This window comes from Lemur catta, chromosome 3 (assembly GCF_020740605.2).
Source record: "Lemur catta isolate mLemCat1 chromosome 3, mLemCat1.pri, whole genome shotgun sequence".
Lineage (NCBI taxonomy): Eukaryota > Metazoa > Chordata > Mammalia > Primates > Lemuridae > Lemur > Lemur catta.
The window spans coordinates 116,427,249-116,452,609 of NC_059130.1; the positions used below are offsets into that span (position 1 = coordinate 116,427,249).

General features: G+C 49.8%; 1 protein-coding gene across 6 annotated transcripts in view; it reads right to left on the reverse strand.

Annotated features, from left to right (window-relative positions):
• Nucleotides 1–25,361, reverse strand: part of TMEM51 (transmembrane protein 51) — a 50,872-nt gene that overhangs the window by 23,275 nt on the left and 2,236 nt on the right. The window contains exon 3 of one of the 6 annotated variants that reach the window (XM_045548667.1): nt 5,356–5,565. The exons of the other annotated variants lie outside the window; for them this stretch is intronic. The gene's annotated coding sequence lies outside the window, so the exon portion shown is untranslated. The remainder of the gene's footprint in view (nt 1–5,355; nt 5,566–25,361) is intronic. 6 annotated transcript variants of the gene reach the window in all.

Sequence of the window (25,361 nt, forward strand, 5' to 3'; positions counted from 1 at the left end):
AGTGGCAGGGCAGGCTGTTCTGTGGGGCTTCTCAGATTCCTTTCCAGAGAAGAAATTATTGCTGACAAATGTATCTGCATTTCAGATGCACTACATAGGAACATGGGGGCCCGAGGAGGAGCAAAGGAAGATGGCTATAGTGACCCCTGGCAGGGGGCTCCAGGGGCCAGGTGGGATGCTCTGGACCAGCAACTGTTCATCACTTGACTGTCAATACAGGTGAAAATCCGATAAACAGCTACGGACCCTCCTCTGGGAAGGGCTGTGTTAAGTTTCCTGTTGCTGCTAGAACAACTGACCACCAACTTAGTGGCTTAGAGCAACACAAATTTATTTGTTTACAATTCTGGAAGTCAGAAGTCTACAGTCAAGGTGTCAGCAGGGGCCAGGCATGGTGGCTCATGCCTATAATCCCAGCACTTTCAGAGGCTGAGGTGGGAGGACTGTTTGAACCCAGGAGTTGGAGACCAGCCTGGACAACATAGGGAGATGCCGTATCTACAAAATATTTTTTAAAAAGCCAGGCATAGTGGCACAAACTGTAGTCTCAGCTCCTCGAGAGGCTGAGGCAGGAGGATTGCCTGGGCCCAGGAGTTTGAGTCTATAGGGAGCTGTGGTCACACTGCTGCACTCCAGCTTGGGCAAGAGTGAAACCCTGTCTCTTTTTTAAAAAATATGTGTTGGCAGGGCTGCATTCCCTCTGGAGGCTTCAGGAGAGAAATCCATTTCCTGGCCTCTTCCAGCTGCTAGCAGTCGCCTGCACTCCTTGGCTCCTGTCCCCTTCTTCCATCTTCAAAGCGCACCCCCTGGGCTTCTGCTTCTGTTGTCAAATCTTCTCTGAGTCTGGCCAGCCTGCCTCCCTCTTACAAGGACTCTTGAGACTACATCAAGCCCACCTGGAGAACGGGGATAATCACCCCATCTCAGGACCCTTAACCTACTCACGTCAGCAAAGGCCCTTTTACCATGTGATGTAAACAGTCACAGGTTCTGGGATTAGGATACGGACATTTTGAGGGGGGAAGGGGCATTTGTCAGCCTACCGCAAGGGCTGTGGGCACAAGCCTGTATACTGTAAAGGGCGATGACTGGCTTTCCATGGACTGTCTCCTAGGATAACATTCCCTCGAGCTTCACGTATACCTGGATATAGACAACGTGTGTCAGATTACTAATTGGAGGAATTACACATTTTACAAGAAGGCCTCTTGTTTTCAAAAGCTTGCATCTTCAAATCACGGTAAGAACAGCTAACATGCATCGAATGCTTACTCCGAGCCTGGATGATCTGGTTTAATCATGGAGAAGCCACCACCATCATCCCACACTACAGACCCAGACAATGAGGCCCAGAGAAGTTCCTTAATTTGCCCAAAGTCTCATGTTAATAAGTAGCAGAGCAGGGCTGTGAACCAGATAGTGTGAGTCCAGAGTCCATCCTCTCAATTCCTCTAAAATCCCCCGGGTCCTGCTCTAAAAGAAGGCATTTTTAACCTTCTACACATCACTGCCATGGACAAGGCCGCCTCTGTCTAACGTCGGAGGCAGAGGCTTGCTGATGACAGAGATGAAAGGGGATGAGGAGTTGTCCTTGACCAACAGTGGCAAAGACAAACGCCAATGTCTTAAGTAACCTGCTTTAGAAACCAAGGGTCAAAGCTGAAAAAGGGCCTCTCTGCCACCCTGGCACAACCCCTACAACCTAGGGCTCAGAGGGCTGCCTGAAGCCTTGTCTTACGTCCAAGGACTCTGCCCTCTCTGAGCTGCATGGTGTCAGGAGTTGAGATTCAGCCCACAAGCTCAGAGCCCTGCCTGGGCACCATGCTCCCGGCCAGACATTTTGCACGTTATCTTCATAAATTGAATCATCCAAACGCACCCGGGCAGCTATATCGTCCCTGCTGTCAGAGGAGGGGAAGCGATGAGGCCACAGGCTTGGAACCAGTGCTGAAGAGATTTAGACTCAGATCAGCCTCCTGAAAGCCCCACCGTGGGTGTCACGGTCTCTGGTGCATGGGTGGGTGCTCCTGTTATGTCCCGGTCCCCTCAGGCCAGAGCTACACCAGCATCATGTCTACACTTTGGGGTGGTGTTTAGATGCAAAAGATGAGCGGAGGAGTTGTTACTGCAAACATTTTGGCACAGAATGGAGTTACTGAAGCAGAGGCAGCCAGGAGGGTGAGAGTCAGCAAGGGTCCAGACAGTCCCCTGGGCCTGGACAACCTCCACCACCACAATAACGTTACCGTATCGGCTGCTGTTTCTGAGTGCCCCTGCGCGCTGGGCACGGGTGGTGCCGCCTGGTGAGGGTGGGCCTGGGTAAGGGCAGGGGCAAAGCTGCAGGGCTCTGGCTGCTGCTTCCCTCCAGATTTTCATTCGACAAACACCAACATGCCAGCAGCAGTCCAGGTGCTGGGGGACGTGGCAACAGACATCTCAGAGAAATGACCCAGTGCCAGGTCCCCTGCAGTATACCCCGTTTACAACAATTCAGTAGCAATGGGAAAGTCCTAAACAGGTAAACCAAGGGATGCCTGTTACCCCAGAAGTAGTCACTGCAGAGACCCTTTAATAGGGTGCTGCTGGCTCTCTAGAATGAGAAGCTAGCCAAGCCTGTTGCACAAGTTCCTCCCAAGTAAGGTCTCTGGAGGCCCTGGGGACAGCTGGGCTGGGCTGGGGGAGTCAGGCTGCCCAGCGCGAGTTTGATAAGCGGTGGGCGGGGCGGCGGCGACGCTGCACACCTGCCGGCATCCAGACCCTTCCCGACTGGCCAGGAGGGTGGGCGTGACCAGGCTCGGCCAATCAGTTCTTCCCATTTCCAGGTGGGCGGGGCCCTGGGCCGGGCAGACTCGCTCCTTCGCTGCAGAGGAAACGCGGTCGGGAGAAGCCCCGCCCCCGCCGGGTGTACAGGAAGGACAGGGTGCAGCCTGGAGCTGCTGGTGGCCGTCTTGTCATCACTGCAAGGGGAGAGAGGCTGCCTGGGGAGGGGATCAACATAGAGGACACAAAAGCCGAGGTGGAGAGTGAGAGAGACTCCACAGGACATGACTCTCAGGACAGCTGGACCTGCCAGTATTTCCATAGTATGAACCAATGCATACCCGTTTTCGCCTAATAAGAATTTTTTTAAATAAAATAAATGATGACTAAAACAACAAAACCAAAACAAAACAGGCCAGGTGCCCCAACCCTCCCTTTTCTGAGGTGAGCTTGACACCGACCCAGCCAGCGGCAGACGCCACCTTCCCCTCGTGTCCCCTCAGCTCGCTGGCCCAGGCTGCAGGCGCCGCAGAGGGGGGAGTTCTGGGACGAGGGCAAGAGCCAAGGCCTGAGTTCCGGGGTTACCTGACCTCTTTCCTTGGCCAGGATGTTCTGGGGATGACTGTTAAGGTCACTCACTCAGAGAAACCTGTGGCCCTGGCGGTGACTGAGGAAGGACATGGTCCCAGGGCTGCAAGTCTGCAACTCTCTCCCGGGCCACTGCCCTAGAACAGGCCACCCGTGGACACGGTCGTAGATCACTGGACTGGGAATGCCTCTGGGCTGTGAGCACGAAACAGAGGGCGGAAGAACCAGAACTGCCCTTCAGAATGTTATCGTCAAGGATGTGATACACATCTAGCAAACAGTTACACACAGGAGAAAAGGAAGACGGAGCAGGATTCGAAGGGCGTGTTGGGGCAGGCATGCAGGCCGGGGCTCCATCTCCTTCCTCCCCATGGGCCAGGTGCTGTGCTGGGACCCAGAGAGGCCTCCCTGGCCTCTGCCCTCAGCCCCCTGCACGCCCAAAAGCTGCACAGAGAGAGGAAACCACAGTGAGAACACACAGGGGGACCAAGGCTAGGAAGGAACAAAGAGGCATGAACAGCCCAAAGGAGAGAAAAGGAGCCAGAGTGGAGTGGACATGCGAAACCAAAAGAGAGGACCGATGAGAGCGGAGTGGCAGGAATGGGACACATTAAGATCCGTCCCTGAGGAGGCAAGGGAGTGGCTGGGGAGATGACTGGGGGCCAGGGGATGGATGGGGGCTCGGGGACAGGGGGTGAGGTGCTGGAAGGGACGTCGAGGCCTCATGCTCTCACTGGGCAGCTGCTGTCCCTCTGGTCAAACAGCCAGGCCTTTGTTGTCCCGGCAGCTGCCAGAGGGGCCAGCCCAGTGTACGGTGTGTGTACAGAGACAGGCCAGCAGTCACTGAGAGCCCCTCATGGGGCTGCTGGGACACATGTCTGCCACCATGCACTCCTCACGGTGGTTTCCCGGGCACAAAGGGGAGGCAAACAGGCAAGCCGGGCCCTGGCAAGAGGCCTCGCTGCAGGACGGTCCAGCACTTCCTGCTTGGTCCCGACCAAGCTCACGCCTCACCTGGATACAGACCACCCAGGCCTCCCCACGGTCTCCCTGCCTCCTGGCTTCCCTCTCTAGCTATTCCCAGAGGGGCCTTTCCAAAAGGCAGATGCGCGACCATACCACCATTGGTCAAGATCCCTTCATGGCTCCCTGTGGCCCCAAGGATAAAGCCCTGCTCATGAGGTTCTTCACGGTCCTAGTGCTTGCTTGCCGCTCCTCTCAAGCCAGGGCTAGTGTCCACGCACAATCTCATATAATCCTCCCCACCACCCGATACATAACCCCATTCTACAGGCGACTTAACTGAGGCTGGGAGAGGGTAAGTAACCTTGCCAGTTTCCCACATCAGCAGAGTCGTCGGGGCTCAAGACAGTGGTCCTCCATGACTTCTGGCTCTCCCTCATTCAGAGCCGAGTCACAAACGCCCTCCTCTTCCTTTTCTGTTTTAACTGCCACCATGCTGGGGGAGATCCTTATACCTCATTTTACCCGCTGGGCTTCCTGCCCGGTCTTTCCTTTCCATCCAATTCACCCAGTGCACTGCTGCCATTTGGATCCTTCTGAAACAGCCTTTTTTATCCTATCACTCTCCTGCTCAGGAATCCTCTGTGGCTCCCCGGTGCCAACAAATCAAAGAGCAGGCTCCTTAGCTTGATGTTCGGGCCCTTCACCCTCCACCAGAGGGGTCTGGGAAATCAAGTGGGGAGGCTTCCCAGGGAGCCTTCCTAATGTAACCCACCTCAAAAGAGGTTCTCACCTCTCCCCACTGGCTCAGTGGGGGTGGGGGCAGCATCCCCCCTGGGGGAGGGGCACGGCTGGATTCCAGCCACTGGGATTCTCATGGCTGCCATGAAGCCGACTTTCTGACTTGTGGAGTCCTCACTTGTGTTCCTACATCATTTTTTTCCACTTAGGGGGCTCTGTGGGGCCTTAGGACAAGAGCAGGGACAATGAGAGGACGGCCACAGGCTGCAGCGCTCCGTATGTGAGGCTGAGCTCAAAGCTGACCTTCCCACAGCTGTGGTACCCATGGATGGTTGCGTGAAGATGATGCTCAGGCCCTGCTCTCAGTTCAGCCAGTGAAAAGAGATCAAACCGTCGTCCCAGACTTTGGAGTTCAAGTTCACAGACCAGTAAAATCCCTTTGGAGACGACTGTCACAGCATGTAGGCACTGTGTGGCTAAAGTATGTCCTGTTTGTCAGCCATTGTAACCAACCTGGAATACAGATAGGTCCAAGAAAACAAAATCAGAAACCTAAGCTGTAACTGTGCATTACATCAAAAACCTGAAGTTAAAAATCCCAATAAATGAAGAAGGGACTATTTATTAGAAGAGGATTTTCCCCAATTACAAAAAGTCTTCGGCCTCAGTTTCCCCACCTGTAAAGTGAGAAGCTGGGCAGGAACACATTATCCCAAGGGTTCTTCTAGCACTGAAATTCTCACATTTCATGAGTTCATCCCAGTTCAAGAGTCCGCCTGGCTCACAAGGATAGCAGTTTTTAGACAGTTCTTTGAAGAAAAGAAAGAATATCACAAAGGACAGAGGAATAAGGGTTTAGGCCATTTGGCAGTAACCTTCAGCATGGGGTGGGAACAGAACAGATTTGGCCAAACAAACAGAGTCCTTCTTCCATGCCAGTGACAGTGCTCCTAAGTGCTGAGCGTTTCCCAAGCACTACTTCCCGGGTGAGACGGTTTACAGAAAGTTGGTGTATATGCACCGAACAAAGTCTGCACGATCATGCCAACTGGTAACGGTGGTTATCTTTGGGGGGTGGGGCAGGCTGTATTTCTGACTTCCTGTATTTCTGCACCGGGGTTTCTCCACCTTGGCACCACTGACAGGTTGGACCAGATAATTTTTCGTTGTGGGATGCTGTCTTTTGCATCACTGGTGTTCAACAGCATCTCTGGTCTCCACCTACTAGACACCAGTAGCATCTCCCCAGCTGGAGCAGGCGACCGTCTCCAGACATTGCCAAATGTCCTCCGCGAGGGCAAAATCACCCCTAGTTGAGAACTACTACTCTATGTTATTGGCTTAAAAAATTAAAGGAAGCACATATACTAATTTATATTGAGATCATGAAGGATATCTATATTTAATATCTCAGCAAGTGTGGTCAATTTTACCTGCCCAGACATAGCATTTGCTATGTCTACTTCCTGCTTCTTCCATCGCTGCCACCTTTGTCCAAGCCACGGTCACCTGGAAACTGCTCCCTGCTGCCACCCTTGCCCCACAAGTCTTCCCCACACAGCAGCCAAAATGAGCTTCTAGAAGCATCTTTCAGTTGTGGTGCTCTCTGCCTGGCTTCCTGCTACCCTGAGGATAAAACCCAAGGTGCCTCCAAGGTGCTCTGCCCTTTGCCTTCTGGTGCCTGGCCACGCACAGTGCAGTACGCGGACCAGCAACCTCGGCAGCCCTGAGAGTCGGCGAGAAAGGCAGGTGCTCAGGACCACCCCGGGCCCGCTGGATCGGAGCCTGCACTTCAGAGCTGAGGCACGTGCACCTTCAAGTCCCGCTGCCTGTCACCATTGGCTCCTTCACATCTGTCACTTAAATGTGACCTCCACAGTGAGGCTTTCCAAGCCAGACATTTGCAAGGAGGAGCCCATGTAATTCCCTATCTTAGCGCCCTACTGGTTTGGGATACAGCTCTGATCACAACTCATGATCATCTCGTTTGTTTATGCTGTTTGTTGCCCGTCTCTCTCCGACATCCCACATCCCAGGTGTAAGCCCTGTGAGGGCAGGTACAGGGCAGGTGGTGCTGGATGCATGGAAGGCACTCAGCAAATATTACTGAAACATGCTAGCCACACATACTGCACCTTGCTATGTGACAGTCAGCTTCTTTACAAGCACTATCTTGTTTACCACTCATGCACCCACGAGGGGAAACAGGTACCATGTGTGACAATCTCCGCTTCACAGATGAGGAGACAGGGGCACAGTGGCATAAGGTTTCATAGCTGGTAACAGGCAGAGGAGGGCGCCTGGGCCCGGGCAGGAGAGTGATCTTGCTCCTGTGACTACACCCTTTGCCACACACAATTAAATCAAGGAGCATATTACGCACAAGAGGGATGCTAGACACTGAAAAGAATTTCCTAGTGAACGCTTCTACGAAGTGAAGAATTCTGCTGTTGGGGAATAATTATCCCTTCATGTGCTTTTTTGGTAAATTACATCTTGTATTCAGAGTCTGTTTAAGCAAGGTCTGTATACCCATATGCTCCCCAAGACTGTTGCTATAAACCATTTTACCTCCAGACAGAAAACAAGTCCACAGGGAAGATGCGGGGGCTACTCAAGTTAAGAAACAGTCGATATTTCTGTGTCCTCTGTCAGGCTGGCTTTCCCTCCTCATGGCCACCAGTACATAATCCTTCACCTTTGAGGATCTAGTGCTTTCCTTCGACAGCCCTTCCTACCTGTCCTCTCCCTCCCTCCAGGCTGCTTTACCTCTCTGAATTTGATCCTCAGGATAATCCTTTATATAGGGAACATGGGGCCTAGATTTTGCAAATGAAGAACTTGAAGCTCAGAGAGGTGAAGTGATTTGCCCAAGGTCACACAGCCACCTGGCCTGAGACCCAGAGCTTGAACAATTCCACTCTGACTGGTCCTGGCACGCTGACAGGCATGTGAGCTAATGCTTACGAGTGTGTCCTGTGTGCCAGACACTGTGCTAAGACCTTGACCACCTGATTGCACAACAGCCCCATCCGGTGGGAGCTGTAGTTGTGCTCAGTTTACAGACAAGGAAACTGAGACTCAGAGAGGAGGAGTGACACATTGTCAAGGTCACGCAGCCAAGGAGAGAGCAGGGATTTGACTCCAGAAGGGTGACTCTGTGATGTGCTGCCGTTCTGCTTTCAGCCTAGAGCGGTCACACGTTTTTAATTTATAAACCAGTCCTCCTGGAGTTTCATGCAGGCGGCTGGACGTCACAGTTTCATGCTTCGCCTTTTATTTTTGTTTTCAACCCAAAGGAAACAGAGCAGCTTGAGAACCCATGCTGTGGTTCCCAAGACGCAGGCCCAAAATAAATAAATAAAACGAGCACACAAAATAAACCCACGAAAGGGTTGTTTGTTCACCTTGAGCCCCGTCTGGTTGAGCACCTGCCACCTCCACACCCTCCCGTCCGAGAGCCGGGTCAGCGCTTGGGCAGCCCACCGCTCACTTGGACGTGACAGTAACCGTCAGCCGAGTCTCTTCCAACGGAGTAAAACCAGATGGTCAGGAACCGAGGCCTGAGAACGTGGCTTTGGGTTTTTAAAATGAGAGAAGCCAGGAGACGGTTTAATTTTAGACGTTACGATTCCCTGGATGTGGTTCAAAAAGGCTTTTTGCTATACCTGTTGCCACAGGCCACCTGGAGACTGCCCTGTCACTTCCTCAAAGGCATGAAGGACAACTTCACATCCTGCTGCCCCTGGAGCCCCGCCCCGCTCAGTCAGGAACCGAGAGAGGTAGGTGACCTCAGAGATGACAGCAAGTACCAGCTGACGAGGATGACAGGCTCACGGCGTGCTTGGTGCTGTGCTGTGTGCCTTACACCTGTGGCTCACTGCATCCTCACAGCAGACTTCTAAGGTTAGTATTAGCATTCCCATTTTAAAACTGAGGAAATTGAGGCATGAGGCAGTTAAGTAACTTGTCTGAGGTCCCACAGCTGGTAGAAGAGGGATTTGAAATCCCTTTTGGAACCAGCGCCCACAGCCTTCCTGAAGAAGGACGGGTCTCTCACTCAACCAGTGATGGACTGTCACTCCGGGTGACAGTACAGGGGTCTTCTGTACTGATCCCTGCCCCACAAAGCTGACAGCAGTGCGGTGCAGTGAGCAGAGGCGGGAGTAGGCAGGCCCAAGTTTCAATTCCAGCTCCTCCATTTTCTAGCTGTGTGACCTCGGGTGAGGGATTTGACATCTCTGAGCCTCAGTTTTCGCTTTGAGGATACAAATAGCACCTTGCCCATAGGGTTACTGTACAGATTAAATTGGATAACAGTAACAGCCAACATTTACTAAATGCTCTCTATGCTACAGGCGCTGTGAGGGAAGGAGCACTGTCATCTTCTTCATGTCACAGATGAGGAGCTGAGCCTCAGAGAGGTTCAGTCACTTGCGCAAAGATACACAGCTAATGATGGAGATGCCAGGGACTCAGAGCACAGTGCAGCCTCTCATAGAATTGGACATGTACATACAACAACCAGTGTCTACGGCACAAGAGCCCCTCAGCACACAGCCCAAATCATTGCTACCTGGAGAGCAGCCAGGGAGACAGAACCCAGAGAGGGCCTGTCCGGTTCTGCCTGAGGCCCAGCGCCTGGCGGACGTCTGCAGCCCTGTGAGCGAGTCCTGCCCTCTGTTCCCAGCACGGCGGGCCCTGTGATGCCCGGCACACGGCCAGGATCTGCCCGGTGACTGAAGGCGCTTTGTGCATGGCTTAGAGCTGTTCTTGCTGACGATCAGGAGACAGCCCTGGGGCCAGACTTTGACCCCAATTAAGTTTATGCTTAAAAACAGACTAACAGTAAGTGCTCGACATCTGCAAAGACTCAATCGTCCTGGCCAGAAGAGACTTTAGCAATTAGCGTCTAGCAGTGCCCACCCCAGGCCGGGCCCCAGCGCTGTCTGTGGTGTTTGTTGAAATGCCCATGGGCCATACCCGAGACCTGCTGGCTCAGAGTTCCAGGCCTGGGGTGGGACATCTGCTCTTTGACTTAAGATAGAGTTTACATATAGATATAGCAAAAGGCACAGAGCTTAGCGTACGGTTGGATAACTTTTGACAGCCTTATAAATCCACGTAACTAACTGCCCAGATCAAGACATAAGACATTTCCAAGACCCCAGAAAGTCCCCACATGCACGTGCCTTTCTTCGGTCCCTCGTTCTGCTTTCTGTCACTATGGGTTCGTTTCGCCCATATTAGGAGTTACTATAAATGGAATCGAACAGTGTGTGCTCTGCTGTCTGCCTGGCTTTGCCTGTCCATGGTGTTGCCCGTGTGCACAGTTCCTGTCCTTCCCTGACCCTGCGGAGCAGCAGCCTGTGTGTGGACATGGCACAGTTTATCTGTGCACCTGCCGACGGGCACCTGGGCGGCTTCCTCCTTGGGGCTGTTACACGTGGAGCTGCTGTGAATATCTGCATCCCAGTCTGCGTGGCAGCTGTTCCCCTTCTCCCGATAAATGCCCAGGAGGGACTGCGGGGTCACAGGTGGAAGTATTTATTTTAAACATCTCTTCAGGTACCACAGCTGCCCGCTCGGCTGGGATTCCGCATTGTGCTCCCTTCTAAGCTGTCTGTCCAGGTGAGAAGCCCCTGGAGGTTACAAGACCTGCTCTGGGTCACAGAGGGATCCGTTCTCCTGATGAATGGTCCCTGAGTCATTCCACATTTTGATTCACATTTGAATCAAATGGTCTGCTGTTCATACCAGGGTTACAAGCCCATGGAGGTAACACAAGCAGAGTTCTGACTGCCGAGACGTCAACCAGGTTCCACGCCTCCTTCCCCCGTAGTCCACAGACTGAATGCACCAATACATTATATCACTCACAGTCCTTCCTCTAAACCCCACCGGGGACCTCCAGGGGGGGCAATGCCTATTTAGCAGAGGCAGAGAGCAAGGTGGTTAGAGTTGGTGGTAATAAGAATTCAGATCTGTCTGGGTGACCTTAGGCAAGTTCCTTTACCTTTCTGAGCCTCAATTTCCTCATCTGTAAAATGGGCATACCACCAGCATTACCTTGTGATATGGGAGCATGTGAGGTGTATAAAAGGAGGTGGCAATGATAGGCTGAGCAGCAGATGGGGGTGAGGATACAAAGGGAACAGTAACGTGAGACCCTGCTGTTATCCGAGGACCCCTACCTTATGGAGGTAGGGCAGCGTTGCCTAAATATGCAGATTCTTGGGCCGCACTAGGGACTTACAGAATCAGAATCTGGGGTGGACCCAGGATCTGCTTTTAACCAGGCGAATAATCGTGATGCTCACTACAGCTTCAGAACCCTCAGCCTGAGTGTGGACCCCGGAGTCCGGAGGGTCGGCTGAGTGTGGGGGTGCAGAGACGGGTGGGTGGGAGGACCCACAGGGGAGTTAAGTCTTGGAAAAGTCACAGTGGACAAGTGGGCCAGGGAGGACCGGGGGCAAGTTAAAGGAACCACTTTTTTTTTTGGAGACAGGGTCTCAGTCTGTCACCCGGGCTGCAGTGCAGTGGTGTCACCATAGCTCACTACAACCTTAAACTCCTGGGCTCAAAGGATCCTCCTGCCTCAGATTCCCAAGTAACTGGGACTACAGGTGCACACCACCACGCCAGCTAGTTTTCTATTTTTAGTAGAGACAGGGAATCATGCTCTTGCTTAGGCGAGAACTCCTGGCCTCAAGTAATCCTCCCGCCTCGGCCTCCCAGAGTGCTAGGATTATAGGATTATAGGTGTGAGCCACCGCGCCTGGCCAGGAACTGCTTTATTCCTCTACTAAGATTGCCTTCCAGCTCTGCCCCAGGAATTCCCTCCCCCACCCCCACTCATCTAGCAAGGCTCCCGCCTGGCCACACAGGTCTCCAGACACGCGGACCTCATGTGGCCTGGTGGGTCAACTCAGCAAAGTTCTAATACCTTTGCAAGGCAGGCGTTATTGAGCCAGGGCTGAAAGTTCTGGTTCTGGAGTTAGGAGGTCCTAGGTTTGACTCCCAGCTGCATAACCGTTACCTCCTTCCTGGTTGGATGAACCTGAGTGTGTTATTTCAGCTGGGCCATAAGAACTAGTGTCTCTGTAATGGAGTTGCCAGAAGGAATCAGGAGCTTGCGTGGGTAGAGCATGTAACACAATGCCAGGCGGCACATGGTCATTACTGCTACAGCGCTGGACTTTATCCGGCTTCCTCTGTAGGTGGGGGAGGCAGGTGGTTTGACTACTGCTAATCTGGGAGATATTCTACAACATTTTCTAAGGCTCTAACACCAGTTGCCTCCTACCAGGGTGCAAATCAGGCAATCTTAAGAAAAATAATTTTTTTCAAACAGAAAATGCTTAACAGAAGCACAGAGATGGTCCCAGAGAAGACACTCCTGTTTCTGCTTGCTTTGGGAATAACAGCTTCTTTAAAAGCATACTTCAAAGTTAATGCTCTAGGCTGGGCACAGTGGCTCATGTCTATAATCCCAGCACTTTGGGAGGCCAAGGCAGGAGCATCGCTTGAATTCAAGAGTTTGAGACCAGCCTGGACAACATAGCGAGACCCCACCTCTAAAAAAAAAAAAATTAGCCAGGCCTGGTGGTGTGTCTGTAGTCCCATCTACGCGGGAGGCTGAGGCAGGAGGATTGCTTGAGCACAGGAGTTTGAGGCTGCAGTGAGCTACGATGATGCCACTGCACTCCAGCCCAGATGACAGAGCAAAAGCCTCTCTCAAAAAGTTAACACTCCCTTTATCAGATGGCCTGGCCCTGGAGGCACCGTTTTGATCCCCTGAGGAATAGGTATTATGAACCTTTTCAACTTGCTTTCTTGGAAAAGTAGTTGTTCTAGCAATGCAGACCACAACCATGTTACCGAATGCCAAGATGACAGACCCAAAAAGAAAGACAATGGTGGACATGTTCAGCATGTGGTGAAAACTTCAAAGATTCCAGGTTTAAGAAAGGGTGTTTTTAGATAAAGCAGGGCTGGAAGTTGGAAAGGTCTAGAAAGAAGATTTTTTTTTTTTAAGATGGAGTTTGTGAAATTTGCCTAAAGAAAGAATAAGCCAATGATATTTACATAAAACAATGCCTGGAATGTGAATTGAAATGCAGAAAAGCAAGTCTAGTTTTCATGATGTCAGGAAAACAACCTAAGATCGTAATCTGGGTAAGGCCCAGGTTACTAAGGAGACTGTGGGCCCATTTCACCTACTCCCTAGACGTGTCTAGGCACAGTTACTAACTGGATTAAGCACAGTAACACTTCACAGGCCAGAAGTCTGGTACACACTCCATGTCATTCAGTCCCTACCACCCTCCATGGGGAAGGGAGGCATTATACCCATTTTACAGATAAGTACGGTCCTCCTCCCTTATCCACAGGGGATACGTTCTGAGACCCTCAGTGGATGCCCAAAACCACAGATAGTACTGAATCCTGTATATACTATGGTTTTTTGATCTGATGACCCAGATGGCTCCTAAGTGACTAAGGGGCAGGTAGCATCTATGCTGTGGGTCTGCTGGACAAAGGGCAGATTCACATCCCAGGCAGGATACAGTAGGACAGTGTGAGATTTCATCACACTTCTCAGAGTGGCGTACAATTTAAAACTTATAAATTGTTTATTTCTAGAATTTTCCATTAAAACTTTTCAGATCAAAGTTGACCATGGATATACTGAAACCACAGGAAGCAAAATAGCAGATAAGGGGTGAGGGGGAAATTCCTGTAAATCATTTCAGATCAGAAAGGGTAAGTCACTTGCCTGAGATCACAAAGCTAATTAGTAATGGAACCAGAATTCTAACCCATATCTGTCTGGCCCCAGAGCCCACTTTCTTCTCCACGTATCAGAAGTTTCAGACTTGGCTGGAGAGCTGAATCAACAAGAGAGCTTGTTAAAAATCCAGACTCCTGGGTCCCACTGCTGGACGGAGTCTGACTCGGCAGGCCTGGGCTGGGCCTGGGAATCTGTATTTATTAAGTTCCCTAGGGGGTTCTGATCCAGCTGGTGAGCTGAGCAGGGGGTTTCTGGGATGGGCCACATCCGTGCCTGCCAGAACGTCCTGCTGGGAGAGCTGGGGAACCCCCAGCAGAGCCCCAGAAACCACATGGGCTCAGGGCAGTGGCTCTGTGGTGGCAAGGACTGATTAATGTCTTGTGGTAGATAGTTCACGCTGTGTCAACTTGGGTGAGCTGGAACTGCTTAACTGGCTGGAAGAAGAATCTGTAGAGATTTGGGAGGTGAAAGCGCAGCAGCAGCCGTCACACTCTGGAGGTCGTCATGGCCTGATGTGGTGGCAGACAGGCCCGTGGGTTCCAGCAGGTTTGAGCCTGTCCTCCCATCCAGAAGATCCAATTCCTGGCTCCTATAACAAAGCCCTGTCCCACAAGTCACAGTGGCTCAGCTTCCCTGACTGATGCCATCGTCCACTCTGTCCTGCAGACCTTTTGACCTAAAGCAGTAGGTCCAGGACTGGTCCCTGACCAACAGCATCGGCATCGCCAGGAGAAGGTTAGAAATGCAAATCCTTGGGCCCCACCCCAGACCTACTGAATCAGAAACTGGGGGTGGGCAGCAGTCTGTGTTTTAACAACCTGCCCCCCAACCCCGAGGATGCTAACACAAGCTGCTGCAGTCTGAGAACCACAGTTCTGGGAAAAGACAGAGGTGATGGCTAAGTAACACTGTGAACATGCTTAATGCCACTGAATTGTACACTTAAAAGTGGTTAAAACAGTAAAAAAAAAAAGTTAGAAGCCACATACAGAAGGTCACATATTGTATGATTCCATTTACATGAAACGTGCAGAGAGAAGAAAGCAGATCGGTGGTTACCAGTAGCTGGAGGGGCAGGGGGAGGGAACGTGGGGGTCACTGCTTAGTGGGTACAGGGTTTCTTTTTGGGGTAATAAAATGTTTTGGAACTGGATAGAGGTGATGGTTGCACAACACTGTGAATGTACTAAATGACACTGCACTGTTCGGTTCAAAATGGTTAACGCTATGTTGTGTGAATTTCTGAGGCTTGACATTGTATCTATGAGACTTCGCATTTATTGAGGCGCCATGCTGAGGCTTCACAAACACAGCGTCATTTCATCTTCACCCCAACCCCGGGAGGGTGGCATTATTATTCTTCCCATTTAATAGATGTGGAGCCCAGGCAGTCTGACTCTAGAATCAGGGGCCGGCTTTTAACCAATATTCCATTATGCCCAGAACACCAAGTTATTTCTTTGTGTGGAAGAGAGAAACCAGGTATGAGCCGGAGCAGCCCTGACTGACACTTAAAAGTCTCCCAGTCACTTGGCTTCACCCTGCCCTGAGTCAGAGGGCAGGGGGAGGGCAGGTGGTGGTAGTAGTGGCAGGGGGAGACTGGCTTGCTCATGGGTCAGTAATCCCAGGCATTCTGAGATAAAGCCCCCTGGCTACCAGATGTAGTTGGTTTGGATTTGGAGTGAACTTATCTTAATGGAAAGATTTTCAAAGATAATTATGATGGTAACAACATCTAAAAATGTATTGAGCATTTGCTATGTGCTAAGTACTTTTTACAGTTTAATCCTCACAGAATCCTAAAACTATCCTCTCCCCATTTGGAGAAATTAAGCAATGGCTTGAGGTCACTGAGGTCATTAGGGCTAGGACTTGAACTTAAATCTGTTACTTAAATACAAAGTAATACATGTTTCTCTGTAGTAAATTTAGAAAGTACAGGTTAAAAAAGAGAAAGAATAAAAATCTTTTGTAATCCACTGGCAATAATCATTGGAAACATTAAGTAACTATTCTTCAAATGTTTATTCTTTATATATTTTTTGAAACAAAAAATGGACCAGTTTTGTAATCTGTCTTTTTACACTAGCAGATTAGACTCATCTTTCTATGTCATTCGAAGTCTTCTCCATCACTGCCACTTTGAATGGCCATGTGGTGTTCCCCTGTGTGAATGTCCCATAGCTGATTTTCTAGACCTTTACACTGGACATTTGGGTTGTTAACACAAGAAGGCATTTCCACTGGGAAAAAAACATTTATCAAAACCTCCTGCCTGCAGTGAGCAGCAACAGGGGGCAATCGGCTCTGGAGGGTTGACATTTGCTAACAAAGACCCCAGGGCCAGGCAACAACATAGCTGATTTATTGGGGGGGGGGGGTAGGCTCTGAATTTTACGTGCTGAACCCACCTGAAAATTCTCACCTAAAGACAAAAGCAAAAATGTCTCTCAGATTTACTCATCTTACTCCTTTGAAGGAAGAGCTTGATTCCTTGGCAACAAGGAGCAAGTGTTCTCACCATAGCATAATGGCTGAGAATACAAACTCTGGAACCAGACTGGCTGGGTTCGAATCCCAGCTCCACCACTGACCAGCTGTGGGCCCTGTCAATCAGCTCACCAAACCCTTGGAGAGGGAAGTGCTGAAGATGGAAAACAACATGTGTCCCCACGTGACTGTGTGGAGCCAACACCCTGCCTTCTTCACTCAACACATGAAACTGTGACCAGAGTGTCTTAAGCCCCAGGTGTGGGATAGTTTGCACAGTAGCTAGTGTACTCCTGCCTCAGTTTCCCCATCTGTCATAGAACTGTTCTGAACATCAAATGACTTACAAGGGTGATGGGAAAGCTTGGTTGTTCCCCCGCTAACCATGAAGGATCCCCAAACACCTATGCCTTTTCTCACCAACCGGATATGGCTCTGCTTCCCAGGAATTTCCCGAAACTCTTGAACATTTTTCATCCTGAAATCCTCTGATAGGAAACAAGCTTGCGTACTCCTCTCCGTAAGAAGTTACAGTAACTCACTCATCCAGGGCAAGAGAATACACGTGTTCTAAAGCTGCCAACGTACTTCCTCACACACAATGAGTCAGTACAAACACCCAGGCAGGGCGAAGAACCCCGTGAACTTCATCTCTCTTGGCTCGGCCAGGCACAGTTCCTCTCAGCCCACGACAAAACTGTGAAATCAATGGCTCCGCCAGCTTCCAACCATAAAACTAAGGACCAACGATACATAAATTTGGAACTTACACATTCTGAATGACAGCTAATTACACATGTATCGCAGCTAATTACACATCTATCTAGCAATTATCTATAAAAGATTACTTCTCATAACTACCAGCTATGGTTCTTGCTTTTTTGTTTGTCTGTTTTTTGGTACACAAACCCCTTTGGGAATCTGATGACAGCTACTGACCTGCCACAGAAAAATGCAGAGATGGAATGTTCCACATACAATGTCAGGTGGTTAGTGGGTCCTTAAAGGTGACTGAGGACCCTGATATGAGTTATGACAGGTTTAAAATTACTCAATAATTTCATAATGATCCTGACATTTATTGCTTTGATTACCAGGAGAACATCTAAAAGCCGCATTTAGAAGCATCACTATATGCAGAGATTATTTCTAGAAGTATATATTAAATACAAGAAACTGTGAATGGAGGCTGCCTCTGGTATAAGGGACAGGAGGGCTGGAATGAGAGGAAGATTCATACTTTTTCATTGGATACCCTTCTGCAGTTTTATTTATTTATTTTTTACCACGTGCATGCATTCCTTTCCTAATTAAACAAATAGCTAATTAAAAGTTATTTCAGTTAAGAACCGTACACGGCCCATTGCTACTTCCATGCCTGCCTACCCCGCAGGGTGGGACTCACATCAGCCGACACAAGTCACAACATCAGTCCAGGAGAGATTAGGAATTATGTCTACTGGGTCTTCAACACAGGTCGTTAAAGTTCCAGATGGGAGGGGAGGGTGAATATTGTTTCTTTCTTTCCCTGTGCTTTCTGGCCGGCAGCACTCCTTCTTTGTCCCCGTTTCTCAGCCCCGACGTTCAGCTTTCCCTTCCTGACTTGAGAAGCTCCTGGCGTGTTCAGAAAACCACCCCTGTCTGCTGTGCGCTGCCAATAGGGCCTCCACGTATCACTTGAATGTATCAAAGTTTTTAAGTTTTAGGAGCCTAATCTATCATTTTCAATAATTTATTTTATAATTTTACCTTTTGCCGTCATGCTGAAAGAGCCCCTTTCTGAAAGGGGCTGGAGGACCTTCGCAGCAGAGAAACGTGGCGGGCACCCCCTTAACCCAGCGGGCAGGGCTGACACAGCGACAGAGAGTCCTGCTGACAGTGTCAGCTCCTGCCATGACGCAACGAGGAAGACACTCCACCTCTGTGGGACTCTTTCCCAAGCCCGAGGCTCTGTCTAATCATGAGAAGGCATCAGACAAACCCGAATTCAGGGCCATTTTACAAAATACTGACCAGTACCCTTTGAAGCTCTCAAGGTCATGAAATTCAAGGAAATACTGAGACACTATCACAGACCGGGAGAGACTAAGGAGGAGACAGGATGACTAAATGCGACAGGGTATCTTGTATTGGATCTGGGAGAAGGAAATCATCAGTGGGAGAACTGAGGAAATCCAAACAAAGTCTGTAGTTTAGTTAGTAATGTTAATGTCTTAGCTTCGGTAAGTATATGATGGTCATGTAAGATGCCAGGACGAGGGGATATTGGGTGAATGGTGTCTGGAAACTTTCCGAATTATCTCTGCAACTTACATTATTCCCAAATAAAAAGTTTTGTTTTAAAAAAATGTCTTGGCTAGGACTGCTGCTGGACACATCACTGGTTTCTAATTTTGCTACTATTATTTAAAAAAAAACAGTATCGAAACTAACTCCTTACATTGTTTCTTCAGTATAAAATCCTGGAATTGAAATTATTATATTTTTTAAAGCTTTTGGGCAGTCTAGGAAAAAAAGCAGAAAGAACAAAAAGGAAAAGTCATCAAAGTCCCTGGCTGGGGAGGGGGGGGGGTTACAGGAGGATGGTGGAGGTGGAAGGTGGTTCCAGGTGACTGATGCAGTGGGGGAGGGGTGGATGTAGCAGGTGGGGGGGGCAAGGCAGCAGTAACAGGTCTTGAAAGGTTAACTGAGGCAGGCTCTAAGGAGTCCAGTCTTTGGAGCTTTGACAGCAAAGGAGCTTAGCTTAGACTTGATCCTGCAGGCAGCGGGGAAGCAGCAAAGATTTTAGTTCAGTGCAGGACACAGTTATTGATTTGTTATCTTACTTGTTTGTTTTCTAGTTTATCGACTCCTCTCTGCTGCCCTGTAAAAGTATAAGCTCCATGAGGGCAGGGACCACATCTCTCTTGCAGCCCAAAGCCTAGAAGAATGCCTGGCCTGTGTAGAGAATTCAATGAATATTGTTGAATGAATATCCGAGGCTTGTTTCCAAAATGACTTTTTCCCCCAAGTTTTTTATTGTGACAAAATACACATAACATAAAATTTGCCATCTTAACCATTTCTAAGTGTACAGTTCAGTGGCATTAAGTTCATTCATGTTATGCCACCATCACCACCATTTATCACAGAACTCCTTTCATCTTACAGAACTGAAACTCTGTATCCATTAAACACCAACTCCCCTAACCCCCGCCCCCAGCCCCTGGCAACCACCATTCTACTTTCTGTCTCTATGATTTTGACTATTCTGGTTTCCTTACATAAGTGGAATCGTACAGTATTTGTCTTTTTGTGGCTGGTGCATTTCACTTAGCATAATGACCTCAAGGTTCCTCCACGTTGTAGCATTTGTCAGAATTTTTCTTTCTCAGGCTGAATAACATTCCATTGCATGGATGTACCACAGTTTGTTTATCTGCTCATCCGTCAGCGGCCATTTCAGTTGCTTCCACATTTTAGCCATTGTGAAAAATGCTGCTGTGAACATGGGTGTACAAACAGCTCTTCAATTCTTTTGAGTATATACCCGGAAGTAGACTTGCTGGATCCTATGGTAATCCTATTTTAATTTTTTGAGGAACTGCCAAACCCAAAAGATTTCTCCCACCCTTGCCCTACACATCTGGTATCAGCTCTTGTGAATTAAGCTCTCTTATACCTCAGGGCCTTTGCACAGGCTCTTGCCCTGGCCCCGGAACACCTACTGCTGCTTAACTTCCACTTGCCTTTCAGATTTCATTGCAGACTTCTCTTTCTGAAATTTCTTCCCAACTCCCATGTTTGGGTTAAACCCCCTCCTCCACAGCCCTGGGCTCCCTCTTCCCTTATTGGGGGTACTTTATGGCACATTCACTGCTGGCTCCCCCCACGGGGGCGCTTGTTCATCCCCAGTGACTGGCACAGTGTGTATCGGAACATTTGTTTAAAGTGATGGCATCTGTCCCTGTTAAGCCACAGAAGACTTCCCTTGAAACAGGAGAATTTGCATCTGTCACTGTTTGAAAACAACAATTACCCAGAGGCACTGCCAGTGCATAATTGCTACCCTGCAAACTGCAGTTAATGAAGCTATAATATGTGAAGTTTCTTAGGGTAAGGTAAGACAGGAAAGTTTTACTGTTGGTTTTTTGTTTTTCTTTTTTTATCATGTCCCCTCCACCTAACATCAACAAACCACACCCACACCCTGCCCAACACAAGCTGGCCCGTGCATCGGGGAACGTGTAGGATACGGGGAAGGCAAGTAACTTCTCTCTCTCTCTCTCCAGACTGGATGTGAAGAAAAAAACATGGCAAAGTCATAAAATTCACCAAGATTCAGAGCTACCTGGTTCTACATCTTGAATAGAGGAAATAGCAGAACCTTCTGGAGACATCCAGAACTGTACATCATGTGAGATCATGAGCTTAGAAAAAGGAACTTGCCCACTGCAATGAGTTCTCATCCTGTTCTGCCAGGCATGTTGGGTGACCTCGCGCCCATTGTCTTGGGCCTCTCAGGCCAGGAGACAGGCCCGGGAAGCTTCCACTGGTAAAGCTCTGGGACATGACAAAAAGAAGGAGAAATGCCAAAACAGGGTTAGCAGCAATGGGATGTGTTTGAAATGCAGGCATCGAACAAATTAATGTCTTGTGCACCTCACCAATATAGATTGGGTTGCTAGCACCATAGTGACAGGCTTTATGGTAAACATTCATCCCCAGCGCACACAGCAGTGTAGCCCATAGGACAAATGGACTGCATGGTGATTGTGGGTTTGGGGTCAGTTGCTCTAACACTGGCTTTAGTGCCTCAACGGGAGAGGTGTCAAAGATCTATATTTGGAGACCCCCCTCAGTGTGAGGCCTAACTGCCACCTCCCCCCAGCAAGGGCCTTCGTGTTTTGTGGCCTAAGTTTCTTCTCAGAATGGAGATGGCTATATTAACAAGGGCTTCCAACTTTCTGTTTCATTTTTAAAGTCATAGAATTTTTTTAAAAGGGTCTTTCACACCCGTTACATCTGGAATGTGTATAAGCAAAGCTTCTTTTTGGCTGGCCCTGCCTCCCACCACCCAGCTCTGTCCCAGCAAGGCCCTGAGTTGCTTCTGGAACCCGTCCCAGGAATCCCAACGTTCCCAGGATCATGGTATAAAAACCAGTGGACCAGAGCCACGTTGCCCAAGGTTCGTACCATGCAATTAGGAATACATTTTATCTGGTGACTCAAGACATACCCACAAACAGATAACTAAAAGTTCTACTAAAGAATACTTTTCACGACAGAAAACACACTTTATTTTCTAGTCTACTTTCTTCTATTTCACTTTTAAAAAGCCAGTGGAAAACCACTCAAGTGATTAAAAATCCCACTAAGAGTTGCTGTCCACAGTCTACAAACATTAACTTAGCAAATCTCCAAGATCGATACTCGTACTTCCAGTACTGACAATGTATGGCATTCACAAAGCTGTGATCCCGTTAGAGGATGCAACACCCCACCCCAGGAGAGCCTGTCCCCAGGGTGGGGTGCCCCACCTGAATCACCTAACTAGGAAACGCATTCTTAGCAAATCTCTGCCATTGAAACACCTGTTCCCCAGGAGGCAGGGCTTGGAGATGAGCAAGCCCAACACCCAGTGCCTAATCCCAGGGAGATTTGGAGCAAGGGGTGGTGACAGTGGGGTGGGGGCACTGGGCTGGGTCAAAACAAGCACAGCAAAAAATTGGAAGAAACAAAACTCTCTCCCTCCCTGTGTGCGGACTCTGAGTCACACCCATCCTACCCAGATATCAGATCGCTTCCATTTCTAAGAGTTGGATGAGAATTAGTTTTTGCTTTAGACTTTGTAAATACAGTCCTTACCCAAACACCCACAGTGATGCAGAAAAATGACCCCCTGAAGTCCCACAGTGGTGAATAAGAAACTTCTTAGGCGCTTCGCATAGCGTTACAAGATGTTGGCCGAGGGAGTGCCCGAGCTGAGCCAACCCTCAAGGCTGGCCTCCTAAGTCCCTGCTAGCCATCATCAGGTGGTAGCAGCACGTGAGACCGGCAGGTTAGAATCCACAAGAAAACACTGTCACATGAGGATAATGCACGTGGTGATGATTAAGAAAAACCAAGATATGAAACGGCAGAGCAAACGATCAAACAAAAACCCTGAATAAAACTTCACAATATTCACAGTGGTTGCCAGCATTTGTGATGTCATCCTCTGAAGTTTTTACAATGAATGTGTAGTACTTTTGTCGCCTGGGGAAGAAAGCAACTTTAAAAGCCTGTCCGTCCAGAGGCACATTATAAAGTCTGGCTAAGGGAGTGCCAAGTAAATGCGATCGCTAGCTCACTCCTGACGTTCACGCCAGTCTGAACAGACAGGACCTGAAAATGTCAAGACACACTCCTTGACGTGCACCCCTTGTCTCCCGGGGCCCTCAGCCTTTACTCCTCCTGGACACGATACTGTCACTGTGGATGCCCCCCAAATACCTGGCAGTGTGGAGTGCAGAGAGGAGGAGGATCTTGGAGAGGGAGAATGTTCTGTTTTTGTTTTCCAAGAATCATCCTCAAAATCATTCAAGACAGAATCAGGAACTTGGGGTCTAGTCCTGGCTCTGCTCTCAGGCAAGTCTCTTCCCTTCCCTGGGCCTTGGTCTCCCCATTTGTCAAATAAGCAGATTGGACTTTCTGATTGCTAAGGTCCCTTCTGACCCCGGTAGTCTAAGATCTAAAGCAGCCAGCATTCAGGTTCAAGGGCTGCTGAGTCTGACAGATCTAGGGCAAGAGAGAATGAGGCGACTCTAGGTTGCTTGGCCCAAGTAAACAACACGGATAGAAGGTGAGGGCCCACCAGCAGCTGGGAGCTGAGGGGAGGGTCAGCAGAGACCCTAAGAGGCTGTCTCTGGGCAGTGTCCTGCAGCTGTCTGCGAGGGGCAGGACAGTCTGAAGCAGAGAAAACCAAACAAATGGCCTGTTTCTTCCAAACAAATGGCCTGTTTCTTTGGGGAGCAAGAGGTCCCAGGAGGGATGGCCGTGGCACCAAGTGCTCAATCCAGGAGAAGGGAGAAAAAAACATTGCCACGCTAGGCTGGGCTGTCCAGGCTGGGGAGGAGCAAGACTCTGTGAAGCTGCTAGAAAAACTGAGATGTTGAGAAACCACCAAACCTGGGGCCCAAAAAAGCCTTTGACCTGAATGTGGCCAGGCTTCTTGGGATAATGCAAAGGACCCCAGAGGGGAGTCAGGAGGGCTGGGTTCCAGTCCCAGCTCTGCTGCTGACCTGCTGTGTGTCCTTGGGCAAGTCCCTTCCCCTCTCTGAGTTTCATTTGTCAAATAAGGATGGCAGCTCTGATGACCCAAAGGTCCCTTCCACCTGAGACATTCCTCCTGGCACCTCCAAGCCAAGAGAGACTTATAACACGGAGGGAGAAGGACACTCACGTGGCTTTCAATTGCAAGGAGTCCTGCAAGCTTCAGAGCAGAGACAACAAAAGTGAAAGCAAAAGTCAGCGGCCAGAAGCAGACCCTTGACCACATCCCCAGTCACAAAGCATCCGAGCTTCTGGAACTTTCCTGACACCTAGGGAGAGAACGCTCCTCATTCCCTTGAATCTCATCTTAATTTGGAGGTGGAAGAAGAGAAGCCAAAAGCTAAAGCTCCCTGTGGTCTGGCCTTCTCCAGCCCAAGAAGTCTGAGGGGTCTACAGGCAGCCCTGCAGGGAGGAACCGTGACCTAGCACAACAGGAGCCCCCAAAGCGTCCAGCTGCCCTCTGTGTCCAGCTTGGCTCTTCCTCACATAGACAGAGAAACCCCCAGGCCCTCTGACATCTGGAGCCAAAGAGCTGGAAGGCCACACCTGGAGGGGCTTGGGTCCTGCCAACAGCCCAGACATTCACTACCTCTCTGCTCTGGTAGAGGAGAGGGCCGGCCCTGGGGGCCTCACACTGAATCTCCGAATCTCACCCTTGACCAGTGGTCACATGTGAAGGCCACGTGTTAATTTCTGCCTCCCGTACGGGCCACCCATCCAGCTGCCCTCCCCACCACCCCCAGCAGCCCGCTGGCCAGCCTTCTCTCCCCAGCAGTCTTCTGTAAGACCCAGCTTCCAGGTAGCCAGAATTACCTTCTTAAAGTATCGATTGGATGACTCCCCTGCTTAAAGAACATGAATGAAATGTGCATCTCTCTCTATCTTTCTTGTTCATCTATACTGAGCACCTAGGACAGTGCCTGGACCACAGAAGGTGCTCAGTTAACATAGCCCCCACCTGTCCACTCCGGCTCATTCCGGACCCTCCACTCCCTGTACTTGCACCCCCCACCCTCCCACAAACCCACCCTCCCCTGCCTGAGCACCTCCCCAGCCCCGCACACCATCACATTCATATCTCTGTGCTTTTGCTTGGCTGTTCCTTCTGCCCAGATACCCTTCCTCCCCTGTCTACGGGACAGATTCCAATTCCCCATTGAGTATTCCAGTATTCTCTCCTTAGCAGGACCTCCTGAGTTACTTTCTTTCTTCTGCTAAGTCCTGTGACATAACTTACAACAGAATATTTGCTATGTGCTAGGCATACGTATGCTATCTTGCCCTAGGAGATTATCAGCCCCTTTTACAGATGAAGAAACTGAGGCTCGGAGAGGTCGGGTCACCCAGCCAGCAAGTGGTGTGGCCTGACCGTATCAACAAATCCCTGTGACACTTGTCACTACTGTCTCTGACTCCCTCACTACTAGGCTGGGAGCCCTCGGAGACCCCTGTGCCCAGGATACCTGGGTCAGGTCTGGCCCTGGGCAATGCCCCAGTCACTCTGATCAGGGAACCACTGTCAGTTCAGGACACCATGAGGAACAGATTCGCCACCAGCCCCATCCCTTTCTCCTTCTTGGGTCTTTTCTCCCAGTCCAGGGGTAGGGAGATATTTGGAGGAAAAGGGCCCCTCCCGATTCCATTTGGCCCCATCAACTGAAGTCAGGCTCCTTGTGTGACAAGTCTCCAAAGTGTGAAAGCCCTTCACAGGTCCCAGGGCCCACCTCTCCCT